The sequence below is a fragment of the Otolemur garnettii genome, unplaced genomic scaffold (assembly GCF_000181295.1).
Source record: "Otolemur garnettii isolate 467f Iridium unplaced genomic scaffold, OtoGar3 scaffold00009, whole genome shotgun sequence".
NCBI lineage: Eukaryota > Metazoa > Chordata > Mammalia > Primates > Galagidae > Otolemur > Otolemur garnettii.
Window position 1 is genome coordinate 28,787,371 of NW_003852404.1, and position 13,980 is coordinate 28,801,350.

The 13,980-nt window shown below is 33.2% G+C and overlaps 1 protein-coding gene across 2 annotated transcripts in view; it reads left to right on the plus strand.

Annotated features, from left to right (window-relative positions):
- CADM2 (cell adhesion molecule 2) overlaps positions 1–13,980 on the plus strand; it is a 1,018,247-nt gene that overhangs the window by 207,778 nt on the left and 796,489 nt on the right. The window lies entirely within an intron of this gene.

The following is a 13,980-nucleotide window of genomic DNA, read 5'->3' on the forward strand; positions in this document are numbered from 1 at the left end:
GCCTTAGCTGCTTGAGCCACAGGCGCCGAGCCTCCTTTGTGCATTTGAGATGGATTTAGTGGAATGCTTTTAACATGAATGCAAGATTGGTATAAAAAATATAACTTTCCACTTTTTCTCTCTTTAATTTTTCTGAATATACAATTTCTGTGATTGTATTGTTAGGATAATATTTTGTCTTAGAAAATGAAGAGAACTAGGACATATTTAGATAGAGTAATTTTATATCTCAAGTCTATATATTGAGATCTTCAGAAGATAGTTTTTGGATAGATTCTTTCCACATATGCTTAGAAATCAATATCACCTGCTAGAATATATATACACACACATATATATGAAAATATATATACTATGTATATACAAACATATATGAAATACTCCTGAAACAAACAACTAAATTTGGTTTATACTTTGACCATAAAATGCTAAATCAATTGTCTTAGTGTTTATGTTTATATTTTCCATTTAATAAGGTACTACTATGTCCAGTTGTACACGTTCAACCTTATTTATTAACATTCAAGAGGAATTACTTTAGTATTTTGTTCATTTTAGAGTCCCATAAACATTAGTGAGCAATAACTATATAGATAACAATGCAATAGCCACTGATAATACAGCAGTGTAGAAATACAGACCTGGAAATATAGACAAAAATATAAGAAATGATTTATTGACATAATATATAGAATAATATAATCTTTTTATTTTACATTCTGGGTAACTTGGTAAGCAGAGTATAAACATTAAAAAAGTGAACTATATAGTAATTTATAAGGAAGTATACAATTGGCAAAGATCTTTCAGGCCATAAAAAGGAAAAAAAATGCCTATTCCCTCATTTATGTACTTCTAAACACTTAGATGCAATTTTATCCTTAATTTCAATGTTTAGTTTTCACTATTTATAATTCACAAAGTTCTACAAAATCTCTAATTTGCTATTATAAAAACTTCCTTACACAGACAGCATCGAACACAGTTTGTATTTCCAATATATAAAACTATGTTATCAGCTATGAATCAGATTTTTATTTGTCATTCCGTACACCTTGAAGTGTGATTCACAAAAAGGTTTTGGCTGACATAGAGATAAGCCCTTAGGGAACTGGTGATACCATTGCTTCCCCAGCATAAGTGATTAGCCTCTAAGGAAGAATGTGATGGAGAAATTTTGTGGAATTATTTAGACAAGAAACAGAGGGTCAGTGATTCATTTCTGAGGAAGTTGTAGGCAAAGAAATGCACAGTGACTCAACTAATAAATACCACAACTTTCTCGAAAGGCTTGAATGAATTCAATGGTTTTAAATAGAAAAGATGGATTGAAAATGTAAGAAATAATGTAAGTTTGTATGAGTAAGAGCAGAGTAAAATATGCATAAAAATAAGCATGATGTACACTTAACAAAAATCAACCTGCTTGTCTCTTAAGATGGATGTGTGGCTGAAGATCTTTTTAAAAAATCTCCCCAAAGACTCATGTCAAGGTTCTTTAATTAATACATTCATACACGTGGCAGTTGTTGTCTCCCAGTTGAGGACGAGGTGAAAAGATAAGATCCAAGATTGTCTGACGTTTTCATGACATTTAGCTGAGAAAAAAAATTATACAACATAAAGATAGTAATTTCTGGAAAAACCAAAGAGTGAGTGAGGTACAGTGACTTAAGAGAGCCTAGTTTAGCAAACGAATTTAACAGTTAAGCAATCTCTTTCTGACAAGATATCATGGAAGTTGAGAATTGAATGTCCAAGTTTTGGACAAGTAATTTTATAGAGCTTTCTATTCAATGTCCTTGGGAAGAAAGCTCAATAAAAATAAGGGACTATGTACTATAAATTCAGTGAGGCTGGTTGAGGTACCTCCACAAGTAAGTTTGTAATTCCTTCTTTTACTGTTCTCTGAAACTTTCACAAAGTTGTCTATTGTCAAGAAGTCTACTGGCAGAAAGAATTTCCCAGTGATTTCTTCAACAATATTTTCTTTTATAATCCTATGTTCTGTTTTTATACACACACACACACACATATATATACACCACACATATATACTACATATGTACATATAATTTTTTAAGAAAACATTACTTTAAATTTACCACATAGGAATTTATAGGAGATATGGTGATGAGATGATTTGAATCAATATGGCTAAGAAAAGAATTAAAAATATTAATATGGACTTATTAATAGGAAAAGTATTAACATTCCATTATTAATATTATGTTTTAATATATTAAATGAATATAATTGGGCACATACATATTATGTATATTTAAATATAAGTATATATTACTTTTCCTGTTACATAAAAGTTAAATTGAAATTGATATATTGAATTCTCCTTAATGGAAGATCCATAAAGCAAAATGTGACATAGGCATGATGTCAAGTATTGTCTACAAGATCTTATTGATTACTGTGGTACTTTTAACATAGTTATACAACAACGTACTACTTTCTCCTTAATTCACCTCTACTCTCGTGAGGGTAGATTTGGTGACTCACTTCTTGTGGAGTCTAAAAGAGGAAGATAGTCATAATTAAATAGCCATAATTAAATCATTGAACTTAGCCAGTAAAGTTATGTTGGCATCTCAAACCCATGATATTATCATATATGATAAATATTTCAACAGTGTGGTCTTCTTCTATAGCCCTGTGACTTCAGATGAATCATGAGAAAACATCAAATAATCCCAGTTTGAAGGACATTCTATAATGTACCTGAACAGTATTCCTCAATAGTGCTTAGGAAAAGAAATCACAGATTGGAAGACTAAAGACACATGGAAATTAAATGTAATAGAATATATCAGCTTGAACCAAGAATATAAAATTTAATTTTAATAAACGTATTATCATTACGTAAGAAGTGGATATTAGGGGAAACTAGCTAAAGGGTATATAGAACCCTCTATATTATCTTTGCATCTTTTTTATAAAGCTAAAAATTATTTCAAGATAAAACATTTCTGGAATGATGGATTAGAATACTAATTATTGATAAGTGCTTTAAAAATCTAATTATATATTTTTATGGTAAAATTTCGATTTTTAATCTTTAGTGGAGAATTATCTATTCCTGATACCTCTTTCAAGAATGATATTGCTGTTTAGAATTCAAATTGTCTTATTTTAATTCTAGAGTCTTATGTTTAGACTGTATCATTTATTCTCATGCAAAAAGAATCAAGTGAATATAATTCAATTATGTAAAATATTATATGAAGATGGCTCTAAAAAGTGTGCTATGAATAATTGCAATTTACACAAGATGCACTCCGAATCTCCTTTCCAGATGATGTAAACAAAATGATACTCTCAAATTAATACTTAGCTTTTCAGAAATTGCATCAGTGAAGTTGAAGGAGGATTAAGGCATTAGAGGCTAAAATCTGTCAAGTGAATTGAAGGTTCATTTACTGAACCATGAACATACTTTATTTTACAAAAAAAATTCACTTCTAAAAATGAAAACGGCCTGTGATTATCAACGCCCACAGAGATAAAAATAGCATATTTGTGTAACCTATCCTGTTGTTCTTATCTGTAATTATGTTCTTGAAATAGTATCCTATAAGAAAACATGATAGGATCACATGCTTCATAAATTTATTTACAGATTTCATAAAGGAAAAAAAAAATGAGCAACATTTCATTTCATTGTATTATGTAGGTGGGAGCTGGGAGAAACCAGCAGTGCAGTAGTTTCCCTGCCTGAGATGCTTTCCAACCTTCTGAGGGTTACCCCCATCCCACCAGTGCCTTCAACAGCTCTTTCTGCTGAGATAGTGTTTGATTTAATAGCTATTTTACATATGTTTACATGTGAAGATAACCAATCTCTTCTTAATCTTAGTATTCTATATCAAGTTGAGCCATAGGCCACATTATGAAAGGAATGACATTTACCTATTGGAAATTCATGCTGCCTTAAACTTTGAAGGTTGCAAAGTCTGGAATGTGAAGCCCACTTTGCAGGACAGAATTCTAAAATGAGGAATGGAGTGTTTCTCTTCTGATGGTGGGCGTAATGCGACAGTAAGAGAATGTAGCCACACATATAATTCATTTAATAAAAATGACTTAGTGGGACTAGATTTTGGAAAAAGTAAAGATGGAGCCATTTGTCCATGAAATAATAGATAAGATAAAATATTGCGTTATCTGGAAGAAAGGTATAAGAATAAAAAATAAAAGTGATTAGATGGATAGGTGTTTAAACAGCAGGTCTACAGAAGGTGATGAGTAATCCCAGGAGTTAAGGGAAGCACTGAGAAAGGAAGATGTTACAGAATCCAAGAAAAGAAAGTGGTTTAGATGTATGTGTGAGAGGCAAACACGACGGGGAAGGTGACAAAGATAAGAAGTGAAAAAAAGGGAGCTTTGGTTAAGAGATCATGTGACCTTTGATTCAGGAGTTTTGATAGTTTCAGGAGCATTATTTCCTAGTGGTTAAGAAACCAGTGGTTTGCAGAGAAATGCAGGAGTAGGCAACTCCTTCAAACCTGGGACAAGGCGGAGAAGGATATCTGTTCTAACACCAGCCTTCCTGTAACTTCTGATTACCTTACAGGGCTAAGAAACGACCCAGGATTTTATTCATTTGTCTTTCTTTTTGTGATGAAAATATGCAATTGTTTTGTTCTTCTTCTTAGAAAAATCTTTTTTAAATGGATTTGGACATGATGGCAGAGTGCGTAGGGTGCAGCAAGTCTTGCTCCAGAAATACAACATAAAAGAATTCCTTACAGGCAGGTAGGAAGGGTAAATCCCTAAAAAAGTTGTTTGCATCAAGATCGGGAAGAGTTTTTAATGCCATGTTGTATAAAATAAAGTTGATATAGGCAATGAGTGCATTGTTTACAATAGTAATAAACCCTTATTTTTATGTTCGTGAAGCCTAGAAGATAGAAGTGGTCTAGATAACATCCTAGACCTTCGCTCTTCACTGCTAGGAGGATGAGTCCTGTTACAACGTTGCGTTACCTATAAATTTAAGTTGGGCTTTGCTTAAATTCAGGCAAAACAACTATCCTTGTGGTGGCCTCCATCATATATCTCTGATAGACTTGATACTTTGACTTTGAAACAAATTTACAAAGTGCTAATACAGTAAAAGCTTGCTATAAGAGAAACATAATTCTGGTTCCAAGATTGATAGCAGATATGGCATCATTTTTTACATTCCTGAGAGAATGTACTAGAGAACTCTTCCGAGTCCCAAGGTGGGAAAAATAGAACCCACAAGGGTTCTCTGCAGAAAATGCCCTATCTTTTTTTGGCTGGGATAAATCTGGAGACAGTTCCCAGCAGTACTGTGACTAATGTTCTTGGAAGGAGTCATCTATATATTGATCCAAATAAAGAATATTTATTTTAAGATTGGCATCTAACTACTTTTTCTGCTCCTTAGGAGAAATAAAAAAGGAAATGTCATGGTCCGTATTGGAAATAGGAGCATATGTCTCCCAAAACATGTAGCAGGCTTCTGTATTATCTAAAGCAGGAACAAATAAAATGTGATAAAATATGCTCTTTTTTCCATATAATGTGTAGTATAAACATGTACAGAACTTTGAAAGGTGAATCCACATCACTTGTCTTAATGTAGTTATATAAATAAATGTCTTTATTAACAGTGATCTATAATAACTCATAGATACACCATGTCTGCTCTCTGCACGTTTTTCACCTACCTAGTTAGCATGCTGATATTTTCTTGATAAAATTAAAAAGGAACAGATTATTCTTGGTTCTGTATGATGGAACATGAATTTCCTCTACAATGGAGCCTCCTAGGATTTGGTAAGAGCAGTTGAAGAGCTGTGAACTGCACTTAAGCATCTTTAAAATAAAAGCCTTTAATAAATGAGAGTCATTTGGCTTCTTGAGTTGCTCCTAAGGATAGAGGCCCACAAGGGAAGAAAATACCAGAATGAATGAATGCTTAATAAATATTTGTTGAACTGAATTGAGTAAGTAAGTGATTATTCTTCAACCACAAAAGATATGCTAGAGCTTTTAGAGGGAGGTGCTATGGCAACCTAGCTTGGTCTTCCTAGCACTAGAGTGCCCTGCCGGTGGGTGGTGCTGCCACGGTGATAAGGCAGCACGCCTCAGCACGGAGTTCGATGTGGCACAATTGGTTGAATATTGGTCAGAGGAATATAGTGGCTGGCAATGTGTGTTATTTTTAAACTAGAACAAACAAAGACAGCATTTCCTGTCACATAATTCTTACATCCATTATGAATGTTATTTTCCTTTCTCTTTCAAGGTGGGAAATGAGACAAATTCCTCTGAAATTATTTAGTCCTGGGCATCTAGGAAGAGACTGTAATTGCCCACTATCGCAATACAGAAATGGTGCTCCTGGTCATGTTCACATACTCAGTTTTGAAAAAAACAAAACATCCTTGAATGCTTCATAATCTAAAACCCAGTCACTAATATGCAGATAACATTACACAAGGTGACCTCTTCTTTAAAAAAAAAAAATTTCTTATTTTTTCCTAATAAGAAGAAATAACTTGCAGATACATTTTCACATTTTGAGCATGTTTATCTTATTATATTCATTATAATTTATATCCGTAGGTATATAGTGGCTGCCTACAGAAATATGTAGGCCATTCCCTCTCAAACATAGCACAATTAGGACTTTGAACTGAATGTTTCCTTGTTTTGAGAGCCTTCTTATGCATCTTAGGATGTTTAGCAATGTTGCTAGCCTGGACAGACTAGATGCCTAGATGCTAGTAAGTAGTCCCTCTGAGTCCTAACCATCAAAAACGTCTCCAGAGGTTATCAGTGTCCTAGAGAACTACAGCCTTTGGACCAAATCCAAACCTCACAGAACAAATCTATTTACTAAATGATTTGTTCTGTAAAATTTGGATTCAGTTGAGGGGCCACACATGGGGATCTGAAGGGTCACATGTGGCCTTGAGGCCTCAGGTTACTCCCCTTGGAACTGAGGTATCACATGCTTGTAGTTCTAAAGGTGGTGAGTGTTTAAAATACAGATCTAAAAGGGACAGGTAATTTCTGTAAGAGGATATTTAAGGAAGGTGAGTTTTTCTTGCTCCAGTGCTTTAAAAAATTAGTAACTTGTTAATTGTTACTATCTTTTGCATGATTGCACCTTGAGGCTTCTCTTTATGCATTGTAAGTCAATGCCACTTCCTTTGACAATGGACAACAATTATCCTTCAGGCACTGAGTTAGGATCTTCCCATGCATTATCTAAAATATCTTTAAAATATCATTCAGTGTGGGCGGTGCTTGTGGTTCAAAGGATTAGGGCACCTGCCCCATATACTGGAGGTGGTGGGTTCAAACCCAACCACAGCCAAAAACTGAAAAAAAAGATATATATCATCAGTGTAGAACATCTATTTCACAGTTAGAGAAGTTGTTATCCAAAGGACTTATTATTGTCCATGATAACAGAGCCCAACTCTGCTCTTTTACAATAAGAAGCTTTTCTTTCACAGTGTTGTACAATGACACAGTTTAGGAAGCGAAGAGAAAATATCTCCTAATATCTATATGTTTTAGGCCTGCAGTGTATAACTTAAACTGCTACTCTTTTAAAGATTTTTTAATGGTTTAATGTTCATGATTTTTTCAAACCCTTTTTATATTTTTCTTAGAGTTCTTTCAGTAATATCACATCAGATATAAAAAAGGAATGCCTTTTCATGATTTTCTAAGAAACTGTGAACTACAACTCTACTGAATGTATTTGAGAGAAAATATTATATTATTCATTGTAGTTTGGTTTTTTCCTAATGCTCAACCTGCTGATTTATGAACGTTCTCTTTCCTGAAAGACCCAAGGCAAATTGTAATTGGCAATTCTTTGAACAATCTAAATCAGTAATATGAAAAATTGATGTGTAATTGTTCATTAAAATCCAACATGGATTTTTGTTTTTCTTATTTTTATGTTTCCCAACATAGATTTTTAAAGTATATCCGTAGGTGGAAAGCCTAGTCGAAAAAGAAAGCGCTTAAAAAAGTTATTTCAGTGAATTTTTTCTTAGCATAACTGTGCTGCCATTTCATCAAATGTCTGCAGACCCTAAGAGTTTCTTGTTTTGTTTAGACATAAAAGGCAATTCTCATACTTCATTGAAATACATGCACATTTTTTTCACATTACAACATATTTGAATTAATGAAGTATTTAAAAATCTCTGATGAATCAGAATTTAATTAGGAGTTTTTCTTATAAGTAAATCAAATCATAACACAAGTTACAGTTAAAGCTATCTTCGATTCAATAAATTGTTAAATTGAAGCCGCATCAAAATATGTCAATGCTTAAAATCTTGACCCTATATATTTGTCAATTTATATATTAAAGAATTTAGGTAATAACATCAATTACTGGTTATAATTTTATTAGATATGATTTAATTTCTTTGATAGAAGCCCATGAAAGACATGCCATTTTATAGTATTTTTAGTGTAACTTTTTATGCTGTCATATTTTGACAAATTATTTGTTATTTGTTTTTATTTTAATGATATGTATATAAACAAACCAGTTGTAAGACATTAGATAAACCCTTTTAAAAATGCATATTAGCGAACACAAAAATACTGTATTTCTATCAAATAAATTTTTCAAGGTAATGGTGAGTTCTTGGCCCCTTAAAGGTACTCAAATTGTATTTATTATAAAATTGAGAATGATTGTTAAACACAGTCATAGATATTTGTATATTTTCTCTGTCTATTTTCTGCCTATGAATTCTTATTATACATACATGACAATCTATTACACTGATGTATAGCTTATATGGTCAGGCATTTTATATTTTATAATAAAGAATTCCAATAGTTGCATTTTCATATTTGTATGTCCATAAAAAAAATCCTGTACGTGTCAATCAGTATAACCTAGTTTGAACAGAAATATTATCATAGGATTATATTTGGTTATCTCTCTTTTTCTAAGCACGAAAAGCCCTTGACATTATATCTTTTAACCAAGCACTTTAAAAATGAAGAGTGAATAGACAAGGGTTGTGAAGTATGCATTTGTTAATGCAAAAAATAAGCTTTTATTGTTACATATATTCAAGCTAATCACAATTTATCGAATAAACTGTAAGTGAAACCATGTAGAATGACATTTCATGCTTTTGATTTCTTTTGATTTGAAAGAGAGATGTTTTTCTCAGATTACAGAGAATTCGATATCAACTTTTCATTCCTCAAGTTTAAGTGGCAAGTATTTTTTTTAAATGACAAATAGGAGGAGACTGACCCTTGGATAAGTAATTTTTCATACCAAGTAATCGAAAGCTAAAGTGAAGCATGGATTTGAGGCAATTATGTACGTAACTGAGGTTCAAATTGGCAGCTTGTTTTGATAAAAATCCTATTATTAAGCTCATCAAGAGAATACACTGAATAATATGCGTAGATTTATGTTCTGAAATAAACAATGTGTAAAACTTGGTAGGTATTATTTTGCCTGTCCTCGAGGAGATTATTATTTTAACAGAAAGTATATTAATATATCTAGACATAAGATGTTTGGTATAATACAGTAAATGATGGCGTATTTATTTATTTATTTTGCAGTTTTTGGCTTGGGGCTGGGTTTGAACCCACCACCTCCAGTTTGGGGCCAGTACCCTCTACTCCTTTGAGTCACAGGCATCACCCAACGATGATGTATTTAAAACAACAAAAATCTATTGTTTTGTAATTCTCTGAGTCAGGAATCCAGGCATGCTTTAGCAGAATCCTCTAACTGAGGGGCTGTCCCAAATTCGCAATAATGATAGAGACTGGACCCACCATCTCAGTTCAGCTGGACACAGATCCACTTCCAAGCTCATGCACGTGGTTTTTGGCAGGCATCAGGTCCTTGATGGCTGTTGTCCAGAGATGTCATCAGCTCTTTTCCCTGTGAGTCTTTGTTGGCAGCTTACACCAGATAGCTGGTTTCCTAATATTTTACTGTATGTGCTTCTGAAGCAGGCACTGGTCTCCCTCAGAATGAGCAAGGCACAGGGAGAGTAAGTTAGAGAGGGCAAACAAAACAAAAGCTAGATTCTTTTGTAGCCTAGGTTTAAAAGTAACATCTTTTACTTATTTTGTTGTTCAGAAACAAGTTCCCAGGTCTAGACCATACTCAGAATAAGAGGATTTCCAAAAGGTATGAATACTCAGAGACAAAGCATCATAGGGGCACATTTCGAGGCTGTCTGCCGCTGTTCCACCAACCTCTCGATGGGATATGGTTGGTCTCCTCTAAACTTACAATTTTCTTCCTTCTTTCCTTTTTGTGACCATGTCATTCTCCACTTAATAAGCATGTTTTTTCCATCCCTTCACTACACCTTTTTATAAAATATTCTATAAGTTTATAACCACATCTTCGTCTTAAATGTGAGACGTGGTAGGAACATTCATTTATTGAAACTGATACTCTTGGCCTTATGCAAAGCACAGTATGATGAAATGCCAGAGCTGTGTTGTGGTTGGACTTTAAGTGAATTAAGGAAATTATTAAGTTAAATTTGCCTATGACATTAGTCCCCAAACTCATACAAAATCGATGCCTGCAGGATTTAAAAGAAAGGTGATAATTTTGAGTGGGACATTTTTAGAAGTGGATGATTATAAGGAGTGATAGAAAATATTGAGCAAATTAAAGTATGTCAAATCTGAATTGCTAAGTGTAACCAGGGCACATGTCTTCCTCTGTGCAGCTGTCCTCAACTCGCAGAATGCAGTGATTATTATTTCTTACCAACTTCCATAAGTTTTAATTTCCCTTGATGAACTAGGATTTATTGTTCTCATAAAGTTTTCTTAATAAATGCAATGAAATTGGTAAGTGCACCAATTAATTAGTCAAGTACATATAAAATCCCTAGTGTTCATTTAATTTGATCTTTAGAAAAAAATCAAAATATAGTATGTAAAGAAGTATAGTGTAAAAATATTTTTACTTGAAAATATTGTTTTTAAAAAGTAAAATATGTTGTTTTTTATGCTTTGTAATCAGTATAGATAAATGATATTCTGTAAGTGAAACATACTTAATAAAAGTCTTTAGTGCTAAAAATTATCTTTATAAAATTGATGGCTATGTATAGTTATATCATTCTAAAATTTCCTAATTTCTTTAAATGTAACTTAGCCAAAATTTATGCTTTGTATTACATTTTCATTTATTCATTTTATTATTTTTAAGTAGTTTTCAGAAACACACTTTTACAAATAATATGCACTGCTTATTATAATTTTATAATACAATACATTAACTGTAACTGTAGCAACATTTATTTAGGATTTACTATGTGCCAGAAAACTTTGTGTTTTATTAATATATTTAATCTTTGGTGCAATTCCTGACAAAATATTGTTGTGATCTCCACTTTTCCAATGAGGACATACAGACGTAAAAATTTACATAATTCACCCAAGGCTGGGTTCATGAACTATGAAGTTTGATTCCCTATTTGTGTTCTAAGTGGATGGTGATTTAGTCTAGTCACGGTGGCTCATGTAAACCAACAGCTCTGACTCATGGTTAAGCACCAGGAGGGCAAGGGCTGTGTCTGTTTTACTCTCCACTATATGTCTAAGTATTAATAGTTGTTGAATAAATAAACAAATGAGCAAATGAAGGCATTAATTGTGCAAAGTGACTAGCCTGGGTACTGAATACAGAAAGCCTAAAGGCAATGATAGAGTCCTGGTTGTTTAAATACCAGTTATCAGAGATGTTTGTTCATTTCTGGAGGTATTTATTTTAAACTAGGTCAAAGTCTAGTCTCTGAAAAGCTTCCACATACCAGGCCACCAAATTAGTCTTATGGAAGACCTGCCTCTGTATAGTAATAAGACGAGGCAGCTCCTTTTTCTCAACCACACAAAACTTAATCTATTCCATGGTCCCGTGTTGTATAAATTCAGTTGTTCTGATAAAATAAAGTTTTACTTGTAAAATGATATATTCATTGGCAACTTATAATAAATCATTCATGGTAAGAAAAAAACATTACATTGTCTAGTTTACTTGTAAAATAATATATTCATTGGCAATTTATAATAAATCATGGTAAGAAGAAAGATATTACACTGTCTAAAAAGAACATAGAGATCAGTAGTCCATCAAATCAACTTTATGGTGTATTGATTTAAGATACACAAAATTTAATTTTCTTTTTTTTTTTTTTAACAAAATTTAATTTTCAAGATCTGAAGTAATTCTTTGCTGGGAAAGTCTAATGCTTCTTCCTCAACATTTAAACAAAAGTCTTTGAGAATTCAATTATTTGGTAAACACAGCTCAATAGTGGGCTCTTCTGTTGCTCAATAGTGGATTTCTGTGTGTCATGTTGACATTAAAATAAAAACATTTATTTGGCAAAGCCATTGTTTGTAGTGTTCTTTGGTGTTCACAGTAGTTTGTCTTTCATCAATCATTGCAAAGGGAGTATACAGAGGTCCTGGCAAGTGTTTAAATGACACAGAACATGTTATGTGGAATACCAAAAAGTGGAGGAAGAAAAGACCCCAAAGAGACATAAACAGTGAAAATGTGTAACAAAAGTTTATATCATCAAAAATAAAAACAAAAAGACTTGGGGAAAGTTGGAAGGATTTGCTGAAGTGAGAGGAAGTATGATTTTTATTACACACTAGTACCAGACAGGCATAGAACTTGAGAAAAGGTGTAATAAGGTCTAACTTACTACAAAGTTGATGTTGGATTATACAGAGATAAGACAGGTATATTTTTGAGGGCCTTGAAAGGGCCACATTTAACCTAGATATGCAAGACAACAGAAAAACATTATAGATTGTTTTAGGCTAAAGCACCATTTAAGGAGATTATTCTGGAATGGTAATAAATGATGGATTACAGGCTGCAGATTTAAGAGAGGCAGAAGCTGTCTAGAAAGAGAAATGCTTTCGCATTTTATGGCTAAAGTAGTGAAGGGTTGACGTTCCAGAATCATAATGTGTAAAGAAAGAAGAAATGTAGCTCTATGTCCAAAAAACCCTTTAATGTGGCTAAACAAGTATCAACATAAAAAGGGTATGCTGTAGGATTGATGTGAGATATTTTTTACAAGATTCCTAGGACTTTGTAAATTAGTTGTATGACTTCATTTTTTAACAGGCCAACTAGAAGAAGAATGACATGGAGGGGACGATAGCTCATTTCTCTTGTCTCAGTATCTATCTACCTTTATGCTGATGACGATAGATTTGGGGCAGCAGATATTTCCATAAAATTGTAAAAGCTTCACATGGATAAGTAACTATTTCAGCCATGAATTTATAATATCACTTAAAATGTGTTCTTCTTATGTGGTAGAATTTCTGAGCTTCTCATGCTCCTGCCTGTATCCTTATCAAGGATTCCTGGTCTTCCCACACGTGTCTGAACATTAGAGTCTGCACTCCTCAACCTGTGTTTTCCTTGTGTGAATCGTCACTAATTCTAACCTAGAATGAAACAGCCCACTCCAGTGCATCTTTGATTGTGATGTAGTATCTTTCAGGGCCAAAGATACGATCATATCAGGCCCGAGCTTACAAAATTTGTCACTCTATTGCCCACAAAATCATTCCCAATTCCCTTGAAGCATAAGGCATCTTTTCATATTTCACGTATCCAGCAAATAGGATGTTTTAGGATGAAAACCTAAAACGTGCCTCACATCGGCCAGGAGGGCTCCAGAGAGTGAAGATTGCTGTGGTCTGACCCTGTGGAATTTAATGTCCAGTTAAGAAGACGGACACGAATCAAATAATTACAACAACAACAAAAAAAGTAAAATTGTAGTTGTGAAAGTGTTGCCAAGCAGCTTCTTAGAGATTATATAACAGGGATTTTACCAAGGCAGGGAGGTGAGAGAGATTCCCAAAGGAAGCAGTGGATGAGTTAAAACCTGGAGAGTAAGTTGGGGTAAGAAGGAAAAA